The sequence below is a fragment of the Nicotiana tabacum genome, chromosome 1, assembly GCF_000715075.1.
Source record: "Nicotiana tabacum cultivar K326 chromosome 1, ASM71507v2, whole genome shotgun sequence".
NCBI lineage: Eukaryota > Viridiplantae > Streptophyta > Magnoliopsida > Solanales > Solanaceae > Nicotiana > Nicotiana tabacum.
Genome location: NC_134080.1, coordinates 17,500,107 through 17,520,874, shown reverse-complemented (window position 1 = coordinate 17,520,874; position 20,768 = coordinate 17,500,107). Strand labels below are relative to the sequence as shown.

The window sequence follows — 20,768 nt, the reverse complement described above, 5'->3', positions numbered from 1 at the left end:
TTATTTTCAAAAGTGAAAACTACAGGAAAGTTCTTTTAATCTCAATATTGAAAAGAGTGTATTAAGCTCCTACTGAAAGATAAATTTAGAAATAAAATAGAAGAATGGCACTTAGATAAGGGCCTACTTATATTCCTATCTTCCGGCATTGGACAAGCATCAGCCTCCATATATAGTCTTCAATTTTATAAAGACCTAGTTTTTTAATAACTAGTTGCTCGAGTCTGATCACCTAGAAACCCTTTGTGAGGAGGCATCTCTTCTCCTGAAGTTAAGGGGACTGATTGTAGCATTAGTAATTTTATTTGCATCCTTTTGTTTAATCTTATATTATTTAGATATGGCACCCACCCCCACCCCACCACCCCCTCAAAAAAAAACACACTACATACTTTCCTTTCCATTTTCAATGGCAGGAATCTCCATTAGAAGATGTAAAACACCTTATCCCTTCGCCTCTAGATCATCCCCATTTTCAAATTTAACTTGTGAGCAATCCAATCCCTTTCTGTATATGACCAAATTTTGAATTTTATGGACTCTTGTCAAAGCTTGGCGCATCTCTTTCAAATTCAAGCTCGTTTGATAATCAGTGGTCTTTTACAAGTCCAAAACCCATCATTGTCTTGCAGACTTTTAAAGCTCTGCTCTCATTATTGTGATATCAATTATACTGTGTTGGTATTTAAATACATTGACTTTCTTGATACATTTTCTGTTAATACTGTTATAAAGTCCTATGCTTGCAGTTCTGTGTCACATAATGCTGTGTTATTCTATTTCGAAAGGCTAAAATACGGTTATTTTTCTCTTAATAGCTTTACTTTTCCACCCCTTATGAGCGCTTATGCAAATACGGGTATAGGTCGTTTGGAGTTGGGCCAGAAGAGTCATGGCCAATCTGTGAAAAATGGAGTTAATGGGGTTTTGCAGGTTCAGAATTCTCTGGTGCATATTGTCATGGGCGGCTTTCCAGCCATGCCCCATGACCCCTTGGGCGCTCCCCGTGGCGTCCTAGCAAGCCTCTCAACGCCTATTGCCATGGACGACCCCGTGGTCTTGGCTGCGCCAAGTGACAAGCGTGCATGTGCCTCTGTCGCCCCACCGATATCCCTCGCCAGTGCCCAGCCGCAGGCATATGCCAACAGCGCTGCACACTTAGACAATGCCGCGCGCGTAGACCATGTTGCCAAAGACAATGCTGCTAACAACGGACATATTTCTGCCTTGTAGAAAACTAAGTCCTTTTCATTGTAAATATAGAGTAGTTTTATTGTATGTACTTCCATTATGTTTTTCTAGCTTAGTCAAGTCTAGTCTTGTAGCTTTGTTTTATTTTTTTAAGCACTATTAGGGGGGATCAAGCATTCAAAATATTCTAGCAAGAAAACAATTCTCTGCACCGATGTCTCTCTCCCTCGACACCGCGTTGCCTTTCTATAATAGCTTTCATTAATGCAATCAAGCTTTCTTTCATTCTCAATTCTTATTTCTATTCTCTCAAATGGAATTGACATTGGTTTTTCCGTACGGCACTGACAATCTTGTCTAGCGTACGGAGGGGACCTCAGTTAGCAGATAATAACTGCACTGACATCAGTTGCTTAGTCTTACGTTGACCTTCCAAGGAATCTTAGGAAGGTGTCGCGTAACAGTTGGTATCAGAGCCTAGGCTCGACATCGGACGAGGGAACGCATTGCCATTACCACTATTTCTGACCATGGTGAATCATAGGGACCGCATTGCGTCCCTTGAACAGACGGTTGACGGATTACGGCCGATCGTGGATATGGTGCCTGAACTAAGAACCAGCCTAGTGCAAAGTTTGGACGACCTGGACTGTAGAGTGCTCCCGGCCGAAGTTGACATAGAAAACATCAGTCGTGACTCCGAGGGAGACCGGCAAATGGCAGCCACAGAGGCAGCCAAAATGGCAGCCACGTGCTGAGGATTTAGCCTAAACTCTGGTGGCGGGTGAAGTACGAAGACATCAGGGCCGGTGAAGATGCTCTCGAGACATGGGTAGAGCTGAAGTCAGTCATACGCCTACAGTTCTTCCCCAAAAATATTGAATACAATGCAAGGAGAAAGCTATGGGAGCTCTACCAGACCAAATCAGTGCGGGACTATGTGCAAGAATTCTCCGCACTCATGCTAAACATACGTGACATGAGTGACAAAGACAAGCTCTTCACCTTCCTGGAAGGGTTGAAACCGTATGCCCATATGGAACTGCAAAGACAAAGGGTAGATACCCTACCCAAGGCAATCCAAGCAGTTGAATGCCTTGGGGACTATTAAGTGGAAGCTCGGAAGGATAGGCCTCATCCGCCTGCCCGAGTGGGATTTAAAAGGGGCCAACCTAGCAATGGTGGCCCTAGCAGAAGTGGGGGAGATTGGAGTACAACCAAATCTAAGGCTCCCTCCTTAGGCAGCAATATTGTTGCGTCAAGCAACAATGACCGGGGGAGAAAGCCTCCTTTAGGATGTTGTCATTACGGCGGACCATATTGGAAAAATGAATGCCCACATGCACAGATGAACGCCCATCAAGCTTTTGATGATGGGACTGATGACGACTCAGATGATGCGGACCAGACTAAACCAGTAAGTGCCTTCAATGCAATTGTTGGCTCTATTTCTGAGGCATTAGCGGAGACCAGTGCTGATATCCGTAAGAAGAAGGGCCCATGTCCAATCAACAAGAAAGGGAAAAAGAAGGTGGATGAGGGGACTCCTCTTAAACAAGAGAGGACCTTAATGTTCGTCGAGATGAAGGTGAATGGCAAGCCCATTCGAGCGATGATAGATACAGGTGCTACCCACAACTACTTAGCCTCGACTCAGGTGGAGTGCCTTGGTCTAGTTATGGGAAAAGGTAGAGGTCGCGTCAAGGCTATCAACTCACCTCCTCAGCCAGTGGGTGGAATAGCCAAAGAGGTACCGGTAAAGCTTGGCCCTTACGAAGGAAAATTCAACCTACGAGTGGTGATCATAGATGACTTCGAGTTGATAGTTGGGTTGGAATTCCTAAGGTAAACCAACACCATGCCCGTACCATATGCAGACCTGCTACTGATGATGGGAACAAATGGGGCCAAGCCTGCATTATCCCGTGCATGCCCATGAAGAGGGTCATTGAGAACATCTCGGTCTTGCAGTTGAAGAAGGGGGTCAAAAGACATGAACCTACATTCCTGGCAACCCTCTGCATTGAAGATATAGAACGCTCCTCGGGTCCTATTCCTGAACCCGTGAAGGAGCTACTACTGGAGTTTGAAGATGTCATGCCATAAGACATGCCAAAGCGACTCCCGCCTAGGCGCACTATGGACCATGAAATTGAGTTGGCACCAGGCGCGAAGCCACCCGCCCGGGTTCCTTACAGAATGTCACAACCCGAACTCACCGAGCTTCAGAGACAATTGATGGAAATGCTAGATACAGGGATCATTGTGCCCTCCAAGTCCCCATATGGGTCCCCTATTCTATTCTAAAAGAAACATGATGGCATCCTGCGACTCTGTGTGGAATATCGGGCTCTAAACAAATTCATAGTGAAGAGCAAGTACCCTATTCTGCTAATGGCAGACTTGTTCGATAGACTAGGTGGTGTGACGGTGTTCACCAAGATAAACTTGAAGACAGGTTTTTGGCATGTTCGTATTGCAGAGGGTGATGAACACAAGACAACCTGTGTGACAAGATATGGGTCGTATAGCTTCCTGATTATGTTGTTCGGCTTGACTAACGCCCCAACTACATTTTGCACCCTGATGAACCAAGTCTTCCGAGAGTAAATTGACGAATTCATGGTGGTCTACTTGGATGACATTGTGGTATAAATCCAAACATTGGAAGAACACCTGGTGCACTTGCGGAAGGTCCTAGCTCGATTGCGGGAGCATGAACTATATACGAAGCTATCCAAGTGCTCTTTTGCTAAAAAGCAAATTGACTTCCTCGGACATGTCATCTAGGAAGGACGGATCAAGATGGACCAACAAAAGATTCAGGCAATCACAGATTGGTCGCCGCCTAAGGATATCCACGACTTGAGGCTGTTCCTTGGCCTATGCAATTTCTACCGGCGATTTGTGAAAAACTATTCCCTCATCGCAATGCCATTGAAAGAACTCCTCTAGAAGGTCACGCCCTGGGATTGGGGACCCAGGCGAGCGGATACCTTCAGCGCATTAAAAGTGACTATGTCTAGTAGCCCCGTCTTGGCCCTCCCTGATTTGGCCAAGCCATTCGAGGCACAAACGGATGCAGCCCTCGACGGAATCTTGCTACAATAAGGGCATCTTGTAGCGTACGAAAGCCAGAAGCTGAAGGATCCAGAGCGGCGCTATGCCGCCCATGAGAAAGAATTATTGGCTGTCGTCCACTGCTTGCGCCTTTGGAGGCACTATCTGCTGGGGACCCATTCGTGGTCAAGACAGACAACACAGTTGTTAACCATTTCTTGACCCAGCCGAAGCTAAATGGTCGACAAGCCAGGTGGCAGGAACTCCTAGCTGAATTCCACTTCAACCTGGAGTACCGAAGTTAGAAGACCAATTACGTTGTTGATGCGCTCAGTTGGAGAGTTGATCTGCCATCGGTGTGCCTGCTCGCCACCCTAAGGGGGAGCAAAGTAGCCACCTCCATCAAGGACCAGATACAGGATCTACTCATCAATGATCCTACTGCACAGTATTTGGTTGATTTGGTAGGACAGGGCAAGACTCACCAATTCTACATGGTAGATGGTTTTTTGAAAGTGAAAGGGAACCGACTTTATGTTCTTAAAGAAGGAGATCTGCGAAGGACTCTTCTAGCGGAATGTCATGATACTCTGTGGGTCGGCCATCCCGGTAAAGAACACACCATGGCATTACTTCGTCGTGCATATTATTGGCCTCAAATGGCTGATGGCGTTGCTCAGTATGTGAAGACTTGTCTAGTATTCCAAAAGGACAAGTCGGACCGCTTGACACAAGCGGGACTCTTGGAACCATTAGTTGTCCCAAAGAGACCTTAGGAAAGCGTTTCCCTGGATTTCATCATCGGATTGCCCAAGGTCGGAGATCTCACAACTATCTTGGTTGTGGTGAATCGGTTTTCCAATATGCTACCTTTATAGCAGCCCCACAATATATATTAACAGAAGATACAGCTTGACTCTTCTTCTATCATGTCGTCAAATATTGGGGCCTGCCCAAAGAAATAGTTAATCGCGACTCACACTTCACTAGCAACTTGTGGACCCAACTCTTTAAATGTCTTGGGTCAAAATTGAGTCACAGCTCAAGTTTTCATCCGCAATCTGATGGCTAGACGGAGCAGTTTAATAGTATGTTAGAGGAATATCTCCACCACTTTGTAACCAGATCGCAGAAGAATTGGGTGAAGCTTCTGGATGTTGCTCAACTGTGTTTCCATTCACAAAAGAGCTCTAGTACAAACAAAAGCGCTTTTGAAATTATTACCAGACAACAACCGCTACTCCCACACACTGTGAATACACCAAATATGTCAAAATCTCCTCGAGCTGCTAGCTTCTTAAAAGAATGGAAGCAAAATTTGGAGACAGTGCAGAGCTATCTCGTCAAAGCCCAAAAGCGGATGAAGAGGTTTGCTGATCAAAATTGCCGCTTTGTTGAATACCAAGTAGGAGACAAAGTAATGGTCAAATTCTAAAGCGGTACTTATTTGCGGGGGTCCATGACCCTCGCCTATTGCAACAATACATTGGACCCTTGTCCATTGAAAGATGCATTGCGAAAGTTGCATACCGGGTGGATACCCCAGCTTGGTGGAAAATTCATCTTGTCTTCTATGTCAGCCTTCTGAAACCTTTTCGAGAAGACACAAAGGATCCTTCACGGAGCCAGATCATAATACCCAGTATTCGAGGCCCCAATTCAACTGGGAAGAGGCGTGTTGAAGCTATCCTTGATGATAGAGTGATTCATGCCTCAAGGAAAGATCACCAAGAGTTCTTGGTGAAATGGCAGGGCTGTGATGCAAAGGAGAATACTTGGGAGAGGGGAACAAACCTCAAAGCCTACAAGAGCCTAATTGATGATTATCTTGCAAGTAAGGTGCCGAGAACGTCGCCAACTCAGGTGGGGGAGAATGTCATGGGCGCTTTCCAGCCATGCCCCATGACCCCTTGGGCGCGTCCCGTGGCATCCTAGAAAGCCTCCCAACGCCTAGTGCCACGGATGACCCCGTGGTCTTGGTTGTGCCAAGTGACAAGCGCGCATGTGCCTCTGTCGCCCCACCGATATCCCTCGCCAGCGCCCAGCCGCAGGCAGATACCAACAGCGTCGTGCGCGCAAACTGTGATGCCAAAGACAATGCTGCTGACAACGGACATGTTTCTGCCTTGCAGAAAACTAAGTCCTTTTCATTGTAAATATAGAGTAGTTTTATTTCATGTACTTCCATTATGTTTTTCTAGTTTAGTCAAGTCTAGTCTTGTAGTTTTGGTTTATTTTTCTTAAGCACTATTAGAGGGGATCAAGCATTCAAAACTTTCTAGCAAGCAAACAATTCTCTGTATTGGTGTCTCTCCCCCTCGACATCACGTTGCCTTTCTGTAATAGCTTTCATTAATGCAATCAAGCTTTCTTTCATTCTCAATTTTCATTTTTGTTCTCTCAATTGCTCTTGACCGTGGTTTTCTCGTAGGGCACTGACAATCTCGTCTAGCGTACGGAGGGGACCTCAGTTGGCGGACAGTAATTGCACTAACATCAGTTGCTTAGCCTTACGTCGCCCTTCCAAGGAATCTCAGGAAGGCGCGGCGTAACAATATGCTTATTGTGGGTTTATTGGTCTCGCTAAGCAGGTGTTTGATGAAATGGCTGACAGAGATGTTGTGTCCTGGAATAGCATTGTGAATGGATATGTGAAAGCGGGTGACTTAGTTGTTGGACGACAGTTGTTTGATGCAATGCCTAAGAGGAATTTAGTTGGGTGGAACGTCATGATGACTGGATACTTGGATTCTCATAACCCTGGCAAGTGCCTGAAGTTGTTTCGAGAAATGGCAGAGAGGGGATTGAAGGGCAATGATGTAACTATAGTCATTGCTCTTATAACTGTTTGTGCTCGGTCATCTCGATTTAACGAAGGAAAATCTGTTCATGCGTCTCTTATTAAGGTATGTAAAGATTTGAATTTGATTATTAGTACGACTTTGATCCATTTGTATAGTAGATGCGGAACAGCAGAAATTGCTCGTCTAATTTTTGATAGGATGTTGGTCAAGAACATAGTATGCTGGAATGCAATGATTTTGGGATATTGCATTCATGGGAACCCAAAAGATGGGCTTAATCTGTATGCAGACTTGGTGAGTAGCAGGTTAGAAGATACAGAAATAAATCGTGTTAAGAACATGGAGCAAGTTGAAGAGGATCGTGTGCATCGGGATGAAATCACTTTTGTTAGTGTCTTATGCGCTTGTGCCCGTGAAGGACTGCTAACAGAAGCAAGAACACACTTTGGCGACATGAGTGATGTGTTTGGTGTGAAGCCCAATTTCGTACATTATTGGTGCATGGCTAATCTTCTAGCACATGTTGGTCTAATGCAAGAGGCAATACAAATACTAAAGAACATTCCAATAGAGAGCAATTTGCCACTGGAATCCTCATTGTGCTCTGAATTGCTTGGCTCAGCTCGTTTTAGAGGGGATGTAATTTTAGGAGAACAAATTTCGAATAAGTTAATTGAACAAGATCCCGAGAATTTTCGGTATTATTTATTGCTTCAATGCTGCAGCCGGTCGTTGGGATGAAGTAGCTCAAACAAAGGAGAGGATGAAGAAGAGGGGATGGAAAAAGTGCCAGATTGCAGTTTAAAGGACTTGAAGGAATTAGTTCACAACATGATAAAAAGGGCAGTCCGGTGCACTAAGTTCCCGCTATGCGCAGGATCAGGGGAAGGGCCGAACCACAAGGGTCTATAATACGCAACCTTACCCTGTATTTCTACGAGAGGCTGTTTCCACGGCTTGAACTTGTGACCGTTTGGTCACATGGCAGCAACTTTACCACTTACACCAAAGCTCCCCTTCTAGTTCACAACATGATAGCGGCATAAATTGCAGGTAGATCTTTTGTGTTATTCTAGTTAGAGACATCTTTTGTATACTAACATGCGGGAAAATTCCCATCATGATTTGATTGAATAGGACGATGCAGTACAATTAGCTTCTTGTTTTATTATCATTTTGCCCCTATTATTTTCGTTATTACTATTGTTAAATTATCAAGGAAGCTAAATTAAGAATCACATGATGCTGGTCTCATCTGATCTTATCGTGTCACAGATGTTGCCTCCTCCTGTAATTTGCGTCTTTTATTTTACATGTGGAATAGCCTTTGCTTTTAAGGAAAATCCTTAGTTAGATGCATGACTTCACATAATATCATATGATATATGGTCACGAAGTTTGTCCTGCTTCTGAGACTATATTGCTGGGAACTTAAAAGTGCTACTGAACAAATGATTCTTTACATTAAAGGAAGATTGCATATGGCATCATTAACAAAGAGGGACAAACATGGACCTTTACATCTCCAGGAAATGGTATGCCAAAATCTGGAGCTTTTGGTGTCATATAGACGGTTTTTGTTTTAGTATTCATATTACTACATGATATAATTGTAGCTAACATCTGCACGTAATTGCAGTTCTACTAGGAAAAGCACCCAAGAGTAGTCTAGTGGTCAATGAAGTGGGTGGAGAACCATGAGGTCTCAGGTTTAAATTTCAGTGGAGACAACAAACACTAGGTTAGTTCTTCTCATCTGTCTAAGCTTTGGGAACAAAGTTATCAGTGTGTTGCTGGGAGGTAGCAGGTTTTCGGTAAAATTAGTCAGGTGCGCGCAAGCTAGCCTGGACACCATCATTATCAAAATAAATAAGTAAGTAAATAAATAAATAATTGTAGCTAACCTCTGCACATAATTGCATTTCTACTACGAATCCTTTAGATATTAGATTCCATTTTTTTTTAATCTATAAGGAGAGCCTTTTACAAATGATAAGTAAGATTTTTGGAGACAAAGAATAGAGATCAACTGAGCACATTGTCAACATGCTTTCTTATTTTGATTGAGGAGTTTGTAAAATTGCCTGACTAATAATTGAATCTCCTTCTCGATAGGTGATTCATGAAGAATTTGTTCAGTCTTTCTTTTTCCAGCAAATTCAGAATGTCATCAACTTATGGTTTTGTTTATCTGTTTAACCATTATGTTCGAGGTGCGAAAGAACTTCCACAGATGAAACTCAACGAGAGAAACTTAGAAAGCAGGAGATACATGTTCATATATTTATCATAATCATCTTTTTGAAGTGGGATATTTACCCAATCGCTTTTTTGTTCAAGAAATTGGAAGGAATAATCTCTATAAACTCCAGAAAATTAAGACAAATGATTAAGACGTAGAACATCCCAACTAAGATCGGTTCTAAAGTCTGAATGTTGAAGTTATATTCTTTCTTAGATTATGGAAAACTATACGTAGGTTTTGATAAACCCACACCGGTATCTTATCCCGGAAAAAAAAGTATTCGTGCAACATTAGTTGACGCTGCTAAGAGAATTATTGAAGGATAAAGCCCATTTTGTCATTAGTCAATCAATAGATTCAAGGCAGACTCTTTAAATAGTTGACGTGATACTTAGGTGAATTTTTTTAATACGATTCTATGTGTTTATATAAAAATCAAATTATAACAAGTTGGTTAGTAGTAGAGTAACCTTCGGATGAGTGCTATGTTTTTAATTTGTTCTGCTCTAAAACCAGCTTTAAATTGATTAAGGAAAGAAGTGAAGTAGCACTTTAGGTTCCAACTTACCACCAAAGGATGTGATGCAGGGGATGAGACTGCTCTTCCCTTAACCAGAGGTATGGGGTTCGAGCCTTGGGTATAGAAAAATCCTTGGTAGGGAGCGCTTCCCCCCAAATGGGGCCATACGCCTATATTGCTCGGACTTTCCAAAATGTTGTTGCACCCGTGTCGGATCCTCCAAACATGCACTACTTTTGGAGAATCTGACACGCACCCGGCGACATTTTCGGAGAGTCCGAGCAACATAGCCCTACGCCGCGCGAATCCGGATATAATCGGGCTCCAATGCGAGTACCGGACACCCGATGGGAAACCAAAAGAAAAACTTTAGGTTCCAAGTTCCAACTTAAGCTTAGAAAGGATGATTCACCCAGAGATGTTTTCTCTTCAATTACTACATATATTAATGTTTTCAAATGATTTATGATATACTTTTTATCTCCATTGCTCTTAACTTGTTCATGCCTTAAGTTGGTCTCAAATATAAAAAGGAGTTGGAAATATTAGCTTCGATATTGCAGTTTTGGTACATTCTATTTTGAAAGAAAAGAGAATGAGTTGATCTGCAAGAATTTCAAATTAATCTTTAGGTTTGAATGGACCGTAAAAAACTTTTTTCCCCAGTTAGCCGGTCTCTTGCTTGAGTTCATAATTATTTCCCTCTAGTTGATGTATATATCCTAATTCTTGAAAATGATAGTATACTTATGTTCTTATTCCTTGTTATATCTTTCTGTCGAAGTATTTTTAAACTTGCTTTAGTAAGGAAAAAAGATTGTTTTGTTACTGCATTTCATAGGAAGCACAAACAAATCTTTTTCTGTAATCATTATGTAATAATCAATGATAGCTGTATTTGATGTTTCATGTTGGCCCCTAATAGAGCAAAAAATGGTAGAAACATGACACCATAAAGGGTGGTATTTAACTTTTGGCCTTTGCTATAGGTCAACAAGCCATAAACAAGTTTTGCCCATCGGTCAGATGACCTGTCCCAAAGGTTAAATGGTCAACATCAGCTCCTTTCAAGGTCATTTCTGAACATAACCAACAGAGTTTGTTGATCATGTTGGGCCCATAATAGTAGTAAGAGATCTTTACAAAAATAGCCAGTCAGATTCACTGTCTATATTTCTTATTGGTACACAAAGATTTTATACTGATTCTTTACGGTGATATACATACTATACATGGATTATACATATATTATATATTTACCAGTGATTTTTTATTTAAGCGGTTGGGTGAGCAGCTATTTAGGTTAATTCTTCTATTAATAGAAATGCTGTAAAAGAAAATTTATATTTCTTTTCACTATTAACATGGGCAGGCCGGCAGGGACATAAAAAGTTGCTCAAGTGTCTTTTAAAATCATAGTTATTAATGATGACTAAAACATTTTATCTTTTGCAAAAAAGAGTTGTATTATCCGTCACGAACTCATCGCTTCCTGTTAGGTAACAACGACTAGGGAGTAAATAAACAAAGTGTTGCTTGCATAGACATAGCCGTCTTTAACCCTAAAATTGTAAGTATTTATGTTAATTAAGACAAAAAAGAATATCATTTGAAAATGGGTATGTGGTGTTTTATTAGAAAAATAATGTCTTTTTCTGAGGGAAATAAATGATGTTTACTTAAAAATACAAAAATAAAACAATAATGTATCTTGGCCTTGGTGAGAGTATCATAATACAAAAAAGGCCTTCTTTGTAACTTAGCTAGTCGACGACTTATGTTAAATGATGAATTCTTAGGCCATTGGATAAAGCCAGAAACAATATTATAGTAAATTTTCAAAGAGGTGCCCATGAGAGGACAAAAGGCTTTGTTTGGAGGCATTTTTACCTCATATAGCAAAGGTTAACACCTTATTTATTTTAAATAAATATCATTTAAAAAAATTATATTCTATAGATACCTTTTAAGGTTTATAGCAAAATATTTCATTTTGGTTTCCTCCTAGCCCTAAACCACTAAATCTGCTAATCAGTTACATTTTTTCTTTCTCTCTCTACTTTGATACATCTCATTCTCCCAAAGTTTAGTGGACCTCTTCCTCTAATATCAACTCTCTTTTCTCCCAAAGTTTCGTGGACCTCTTCTTCTAATTACTCTTTCTTTTTTCCAAAATTTTCATATTTGATCAAAGAAAGAAAAAGTGCATACGAGAATTCATGGGCTGATCAGTGGGACTACAATAATACAGAACCATATTCCAAAGACACCAAAAAAAAGTAATTCCGGTGGCGGCGGAGTGGCAAAGAAGGCGGGAGATTGTGCAATTAAATATAGCAGCAGTTCGTTAAGCATGATCTCACCAGAATTGGAAGAAGTCATCTTGCCAAACAACTCAGAGTGAAATTTCCACGAAGACGACGCGTTTTCACTACCGGCTTTCGGTGAACGGCGGATTTGCTGGAAATTAGGGTTTGTTCTTGAACAAAGACGAATGAGTTTGGGGCTAAGCAACTTGATTTTCTGTTAATACATTTCAATGTATTTTCATGTATTTCATTATATTCATTGTCTTTTTTTCATTGAAATTCAATGTATCTTGTTGTATTCCATGTATTTCATTGTATTCACTATCTCTCTATATGCCATGAATGTATTCATAAGTTTTTTTAATTAATATAATTTATGTATTCAGATGTATTATATAATTTCTCTGAAGATTGCTATGTTTTTGGAGTATTTTTCGGTTGAGAAAGTGTGTTATAATTGAGTTTGTTGAGTTATATTAGGAGTCTATTATGTTAATTGATTCACTTTCCGTTTTAAAAATAGTGTAATCTCCTATTTCACGCCGTGAATACAGTCGAATACAATAATCTGTTCAGCTGTAATCCCATGTTTCATTCCATGAATACACTCGAATACATCAACTGATTAGTTGGACTTCCCTGATTCACGCCTTTTTTTGCTACTGTATTCATGAATACAATAGCTTAAATACATCAAATACATTTTATAACCACATAAAAGGTATCTATAATCTGTAATATAGCAAATGGTATCTATAAATGGTTAATTACTACTAAAAGATAGTGCTTTATGAAAATTTCTCTTAATTGAACACTTAGGCACTCGAATAATAGTCATAACACAACCAAACTTCAACATGGCATCAAACAATAGGATATTTGATTGATTTATTTTTCTAACCATGTATGATTATATGACAAAACGAAATAGTGTAGCAATTAAATCTTATTTTATAATGCTTCTCAATTCTCATGAGCTTTGGCTTATTATCTATTTGATAAAGGTTGGTCGTAATGGATAATGCACAATAATTAGAGCCAAGTTGAAGGCAATTCGATTAGATTTTGCACTTTGTTTTCGTATTGACAAAGCAACGGCAAAGTCTCTGATTATAATATTGTGAAATATCCTTAATAAAGTCAAAAGGCATATATGTTTACATTATCAACAAAAGCTTCTTGGTCCAATGAGAATTTCTTAGACCAAAATTGTACTTCATTTTCGTCCCAGAGTGGAACTCGTGATTTACAATATGAGGAAATGCCCTTGATCAGTATTTTCAAAATATATGGATCTTTTTGCAGTAAACTTATATAAAAAAAAAACAAAGGAAATGAAACTATTAGCACTAATTATAACACAACAGTCCTTTAGTTTAATGTCTATTACTAAATTAAATAGTTTTCTTTTATGTTTTGACTGATGATAAGTTCATACCTATAGGCTATAGTGACTGTGCAATACGTTAGGTCTAGGGGTGACAATTTGAGCTCAAACCCATCTAACCCGTTCAGAGATTAATGGATTGGGTTACAAACATTTTAGCTCATGGGTTAATTTGGGCTAAACCCAAGTTAACCCATTATATTTTACAGCTCATTCTGACTCATTAAGCATATCAAATACAACTCATGAAACTCACTCAAAACAAAAGATATCTCAACCCAACTTATATAGAAATTTATTTAGTTGCCCAATTTTACTTTTTTTTGTATTTTTAATTTTATGTTCTTTTGTTTTTCTGCACCATCCACCGACCCTGCCCCCACCCCCCTCAAAAAGAAATTTTTTACTTTTTTTTTTTGTATTTTCAGTTTCTGTTTTTTTTTATGCACCACCAACCTCCCCCCACCCCCACTCCCCTCAAAATTTTTTTTTTTTTGTATTTTCAATTTTCTGCATCACCCCCGCAAAACCCCCTCCCCTAAAAAAGATTTTACTTTTTTTTTATATTTCAATTTTTTGTTTTTTTTCTGCACCACTCACCCCATCCCCCGCCCGCAAAACACCCCTCCCTTCAAAAAAAAAATTTTACTTTTTTTTTTTTTGCATTTCAAAACAAAAAAAAATTATTTTTAATTTTCTATTTCCTGCTTTTTTTCATTTTTCTGCATCACCCATCCACCCCACCCCCAAATTTTTTCAACTTACACATTTTAAGGTAAAAGACGTTTTTATGCAAAATCAGCATGGTTCTAAAACATGGGTTAAGTTGGGCGAGTTGGGTTATGATCCATTGTTTAGCCCACTCATTTATTGACCTAACTCACATTAACCCGCGCAAATTCAGCCCAACCAACCCATTTACCCGCCCTAGTTAGGTCTACTATCAATAAATGCACAAGAATAAGAACATCCTGCCAAACACAAAGCAACATCAGAAGAGGCAACAAAACCGTTGAAGAATCTAATTAGCTACATACATGACAGAGAAAGGGAAGTGAGTAGAGGACAATGACATCACTTTTCCCCATTCGGTGTTCGGTATCAGACTATATCCGGATTCGTGCGGCATAGGGCCCCATTCGGGAGGAAATGCTCCCTACCAAGGATTTTTTTATGCTTAGGGCTCGAACTTGGAGCCTCTGATTAAGGGAAGAGCAGTTTTATCCACTACACCACATCCTTTGACAGTAAAGGTTCACAATGTTAAAATTTGGTATTAATATTGAAAGGTCAAAATAAAGCAGATTTCCATAGCTGTCCATGTGGTGTGCATAACTACGAGATTCTGAAGAATTAGCAACATATTATAGTCAGTTGTTCCCATTGTGTATTCAAAGTGTAAGATGGTTACATTTGAAACTGTTTTTTTTTCCTCCACTGTCAATATATAGTACCTAAACTCTTCTGAAAAACCAAATCACGTAAGCATCTTGCTTGTTTCGTACCATATGATCAAATATGTTAGTCTTTTCTGATTTCCTATGAGAGAAAAAATAGAGGCGGACCTAGGATTTAAAGGTGGCAGGGCACATGATCGAACTACTCAACTAGTGTCCCATCAGACTTTTCAACTTTTCAATATATGTACATATATATCTAGAATTGTTGCCAAGGTGAGCGGGGTCTAGTGACCCCTCTTCTCTGTACATAGGTTCGCCTCTGGAAAAAAAAAAAAGTCCAAACTAAAGGGTGATGAACCATCCTATTTTGAAGAATTACTTATTCAAAAGTCAGCGCATTCCTAATAATAATATTATATCCCTTATATTGTATTGGGAACTATACCATATATCAGTTTCTAATGTGCCAAATACATGCCTACATATATGTAAATACAATTGTCAAATGCTTTTGAAAAAACACAAGATAACAAGAACAAGAACATCTTGCCAAACACAGAGAAAAATTTGAGGATACGAATAAACGTTGAGGAATCTAAGGTACATACGACAGAGAAAGGGACATTAGTAGAGGACTATGTTATAATTTGAAGGAGAACTATTTATTATTTTAACTTTTTTTTTTGTAAAGGTTCACATTGTTAAAATAATGTCAAAATAAAACCATAGCTGTCAATGTGGGTGCATATGCAAGAAACTAAGAAACAACTTATATATAAGAATTTAGATTAGATAAAATGACGTTGTAAAGATTTTTTTAGAGTACTATCAATCCAATTTAGCCAGTTATATATAACATGTTATCACTATATTTTTCGGATTATCATATTGAATATGCTATGAAGAGTTATCCGTTATGACTCATTAAATTACTTAATCATGATAACTTAATATGATTAGGTGTAAACGTTCAACGTGGGTAAGTTTTTTCCCTCGAGGAATTACGTATACACCAAGTGTTTCCTACATTTGTGATCGAACCGTCTTTTTTCCTTCGATCCGTGAAAATTAAAGATCAAACGTAAAAGATGAAAATTTAGCACTGGAAACGTAAAGGAGGATACCTCTATGAATTTTTTCTTTATCTTTTCGAATCATTTTTCATGTGTTTATTTGGCTTCATAAAGTAAAGAATATTGCAAGAGAATAACAGCGAAAATTACAAATTATCTTGTTTATGAGAAGATGAAGAGCATACTATTCATAATATTCTAGTAGAAGAATATTTCCTAGTGCAAAGGGTATTTTTAGTTAAATTTTATGGTTTAAGTTTACACAAACGTGACTAATTTTGTCTGGCACTAGATTCCATACTAAGCTAATTCTGAAAGACTTTGTTAAAGATGCCATGTAAGGTAAGCATAAGAATTAAGAAAGTTCTATATTCTCGATAAAAAAATATCCTATAGTGGAATAACTTTATTTCATTCTTTAACTTGAAAAATTAAAAAAGAAATGCAAAAAATGGCAAAATTAACCATCCACGTAAGGAGTGTTGTCCAATTAAAAAGAGATAAATAACTTAAGACAAAATCAAGATAAGTGTCACATTTATCATTGTCACTTAATCTTTGATAATACTAATTAATTAAGTCATTAAGACCTTAAGTATATTATCTTTCGGCGGCAGATCATACCACCCATTTTCTTGGAGATATGTACATTAAGAATATGAACCCGATGTCAATCTTTATCGAAGTAGAAAAAGTTTGAAATCTTCACAGAGAAATTTGAATTCTATTTCTTAATATGGATAAGGAATTTCTTTATTCTTATACTTTGTATATCATGTTATTACTTTAATTTTTATTCCAACTGCAAGAATCAATCTTGATTCAAGTCGAACATTTCATACATTTGGTTGATAGCCAAGTGTTGAGTTATTTCTTAATAAAAATGCATGACTCTTGAGAGAATTTATTTTTCCCTTTTGATTTTCCAGAATCTAAGATGCCAAACACTGGAAATGAAGGGCATCAAAAAGTTCAAGTAAAATTCTGCGAAAAATGCAAAAACAGAAACGAAAAACAAGAAGAGATTATGAATCTGCCCTCGTTTATAAGCAAGGGCAGAGCTAGGTGGGCGGGAAGGGGTTCAATCGTACTCCCTTCGTCCGAAAATTTTAATGTTTATATAAGGTTAATCTTTTTTTTCTATATATGCATATTAGATGTTGAATTCCTATAATTTCTTTATATATTTACTTTTTTTATTTTTTAAACTTCTTCGGTGAAAATTCTGCTTTTACCACTGTTTTAGAAGACGTACATAGAAAGATGAAGAAGGTCATGAATCTTAAGAAAACCTCAACAAAAAGCAAATGAAAACAAATGTTGCTTTTGGAACTCTAGATATAAAAAGCAGAGCCAATTAGAGGGAAAAAAAAGGAAGCAAAGGCGTTGTTTTTCATCTTATTTATGAAATCTTCTCATGCTTTGTCTTTGCCTTTTTCACTTTTACTGCATGTAATCGGAATCCGATCTTATCAGCACGCTGAATATTGCTTATATGCCAAACCCATGCAAATGATATATATATATATATATATAAAAGCATCAATTACTATTTGTTAAATTTTAGACATCTATATAATTCTAATACTGTATTGGAAAAAACTGAATTTACATTGTAGGTGACGTGGCATGACACGTGGACTGGTCAAACGGTCAAAACACAATAAATAGCCAAGAGGCACGGGTGACAACAGATAAGGGAAAAAGAAAGCAACATTGGTGCGGACCGTTACTAAAATAGGTACGAGTCTCGTACATATCCAAGTCATCTAAAGTCCGAAGATCGGAAGAAGTTGAAGATACGAATTTGATGACGTAAAAGAGTTTAAATATAGCATTAAATATCAAATACGTTAGAATATTTGTTTTAAAAAGAAATGATTGTGTAACGTTTCTTTTAATGTCATTTATTGCTCATAATTGCCTCATTAAGACAAAGGCATTACCTCTTCTCCTAGGATTAGCTATAAAAGGAGAAGAACTCACCATCTATAAGGATAGGAAATATTATTGGGATCTTACTAAAATACAAAACTATTTACTGCTTTATCATCATTCTCAAAAGTATTTTGTTTTCGTCTCCTGATTATCAGTAACCCAAATTTCTTTTTAGCTTTGACCAAAGACTCAGATTTTTGGTTAAACAAATTGGTTCTGTTACCGGGAATCTGATAATCTTTTCTTTTAAGCTATATCTTGTCCATTGTCGTCACCATGTCAAACAACAACACCGACAATAACAGTAATAAAACATTGGGAAACCATGAAAATCAAATCCATCAAAATCAAGGTGACGGGGTTCCCTCCCCTCCAGATTCACCACGACAATCTCGTGAAGGCACTCCTGTTACTGAATCTCGTGCTGATCAACAAGAACAATCTGAACACTTTGAAGGAGTTACAACTGAAGCTTTACAAAAGCTAATTGATGCACAGGTCGGCAAAGCTCTTCAGGCACTAGTTAGTCGATTGCCTGCTGCACCACCCACACCATCTCCTAATAATAATACATTGGAGAATCCTCGTTCTGGTCTTGATAATTCTGGAAACGGAGCAACCCCCAGTGAACCACAGGAAGGGGGACCAGGTAATTCAAATAATTCATATTTGCAAAATTTAGTACTAACCTTGTAGAAACAGATTAAGGAACAAAATGAGCGTATTGAGCAAATCCCTGGAGTTCCGCCTGTAATAAAAGAAGTAGACATGGACAAATACTCACAACAACCATGGAAGCCAAGTGTTGCTTCCCTTCCAATTCCGAAAAAGTTCAAAATGCCTGACATCCCGAAATATGATGGTACTACAGACCCACGTGACCACGTGACTGCATTTACAACAGGCGTGAAAGGCAACGACTTGACCAAACAAGAAATTGAATCAGTACTGGTCAAGAAATTTGGAGAAACACTCACCAAGGGTGCATTAACCTGGTATTCTCTTTTATCTGAAAATTCTATTAATTCTTTTGCTGAGCTTGCAGATTCTTTTATTAAAGCACATTCGGGAGCACAGAAGGTTGAGAAAAGAATGGAAGATATTTTCAAAATCAAACAAGGGGATTCAGAGTTGCTTAAAAATTTTGTTGATAGATTCCAGCGTGAAAGAATGACTCTACCTCGTATGTCTGACAACTGGGCTGCAATAGCCTTTACAAGTAATTTAAATGACAAAAGTTCTGAAGCCACGAGACGACTCAAAGAAAGCCTTCGAGAATTTCTTGCAACCACGTGGAATGATGTTTACAACAGGTATAGTACGAAGATGCGAATTGAAGAAGATACCGTACCTAAGTTTCATCATGAAGAAAGGGGTGGTCCCCGAAGATCAGAAACCGAAAAAAGATCAGGTAAAAACGGGTACGATCCATATATGGGACCTGCAGGAAAAGACCCACGGTCGAAATAAGATAGCTAGCAATATGATCAAAAATCGAGGAATAGGGACTCTGGTTCTTCTTCAAAGTTCAGGAATGATCGGAACAAACAAGAATCACGAGATGATGACAGAAGTTTAAAGGCACGATTCGGAGGATATAATTTTAATGTCTCTACCTCCGAGCTCGTAGCTGCTTTAAGAAGCATGGGAGATAAGGTACGGTGGCCAAAAGAGATGCGGTCAAATCCAAATAGACGCAATCCAGATCATTGGTGCGAATTCCACAATGATCACGGGCACAAAACTTCAGAATGTAGATTCTTGCAGAGTGAAGTGGATCATCTATTGAAGCAATGGTACCTCACTGAGTTATTTAGCGAGAAAGGAAAACAAGCTTATATGAAAAACAGGCAAGAGCCACCAAAACCTCCTTCACCCAAGAGGACAGTGAATGTGATAAATGGGGGAGAAGATATTCACGGCATAACCTACACAGCCTCCAACAAGGTTTCTAAGGTAACAATTACACACGGGAAACGGGTGCGGCAGGTCCTAGAAAATGAAAGTATTTCGTTCGATGACGCAGATACCGAAGGAGTGACAACTCCACATAATGACGCACTGGTAATATCTTTACTTGTACATGATACTAATGTAAAACGAGTTTTGATTGATCCAGGGAGTTCTGTAAATATTATACTACTAAGGGTATTACGTGAAATGCAAGCTGAAGACAAAATGATACCCAAGGCGCACACCTTGTCAGGCTTCGACAATTCAAGTGTGGTAACAAAAGGAGAGGTAATTCTAACAACTTTTGCTACGGGTGCTGTTAAAGAAACTAAATTTCAGGTTGTTGATATGGAAATGGCCTACAATATGATCATGGGGAGACCATGGATACACGATATGGATGATGTCCCATCAACTCTACATCAAGTTATTAAATTCCCATCACCATGGGGAATTTCCCAAATTCGTGGGGATCAGCAGATGGCTAGAAGTGTCAACGCTGTAACAAGTACGAGCACCGTAAATAAAGAAAAATAGCAATTACAGGAAACAGTCGAAGGTAAAAAAGATCAAACTTCAGCTGAACAAGAAAAGACAGATTTGGACTCAAGACCTGACACAATTCAGGAACCTGAAGAAAATGAAAGCATCAAAACGACAATTGAAGAGCTCGAGGCAGTGATATTATTTGAGCAATGGCCTGAACGGAAGGTTTATGTCGGAGCCAATTTAAGCTTAAACATGCGAGGTATGATAATCAAATTTTTAAAAGCTAACTTAGACTGCTTTGCTTGGTCACACGCTGATATGACAGGGATACCACCGGATGTGATGACTCACAAACTCAATGAGGACCCTTCTTTCACACCAATAAAGCAAAAGAAAAGA

At 38.8% G+C, this 20,768-nt stretch overlaps 1 pseudogene; it reads left to right on the top strand.

Annotated features, from left to right (window-relative positions):
- The first annotated feature begins 534 nt into the window (after positions 1-534).
- Positions 535-8,625, top strand: LOC142162006 (pentatricopeptide repeat-containing protein At3g51320-like; annotated as a pseudogene).
- The last annotated feature ends 12,143 nt before the right edge of the window (positions 8,626-20,768 follow it).